The sequence below is a fragment of the Geospiza fortis genome, unplaced genomic scaffold (assembly GCF_000277835.1).
Source record: "Geospiza fortis unplaced genomic scaffold, GeoFor_1.0 scaffold387, whole genome shotgun sequence".
Taxonomy (NCBI): Eukaryota; Metazoa; Chordata; class Aves; order Passeriformes; family Thraupidae; genus Geospiza; species Geospiza fortis.
The window spans coordinates 526,777-527,604 of NW_005054546.1; positions in this window are offsets into that span (position 1 = coordinate 526,777).

Sequence of the window (828 nt, forward strand, 5' to 3'; positions counted from 1 at the left end):
GGTGCTGGCACGCTGGCGGCGGCTGCCTCACGGCCGGGCTGAGGGCCAGGGCGGGCCGGGCTGAGGGCCGGGGACGCCCTGTCCGGGGTTCTCCTGCCCGGGTCGAGGGCTGGAGCAAACCCCCCACGGTGGCTGTGGGGCCAGGAGCGGGGAGAACGGCGCAGGAATCCCTCCGTGCTCTGGGATCTCGCTGTGCCGCGGGTCCCGAGGGACCGGCCAGGCACCCGGGCGGGTCCTCCCCCAGTGGCGTCTGCGAGCTGAACCTTCTCACCTTTTGTAAACATAACTATGCCGGCACGTAACTTCTGTAGGAAAAGTTGCTCAATAAAATAAAAATACTTGGTATTATTTATTGCTCTAATTGTATTACTATCTTTATGAACATTTTATTACTATTAAACTTTTAAAATTTTAAAACCAAGTGATTGGCGTTTTTCACACTCAATAAAATAAAAATACTTTGTATTTCCAGCATTGTGTTAGGTGACGCTACATAAATATTCTTTAGGTGAGCGGGGATGTGTATTAGACGGGTTAATGTAAATTTTATCGTTTAAACGATGTAACTTCGTGTTACCCTTGGTGCGCTTGATTTGTGGAAAACTCCACCTTGCACCCTCGCAGGATAAACAAGGGCTGACTTGCCTGCCTCCTTTTTAAACTGTGCGTGAGTTTAGAGAGCTCTTTAACTTGGCACACCCGTGTGAAAAATGCGTGTATTTTATGACTGGCTTTTCGCAAATATTAAAATGAATATTATATGTGTTGTGTTAGAAAGTAATGCTGTGTTAATTCTCTTAAGTAGTGTGTTAAATATAGTTTTAGGTT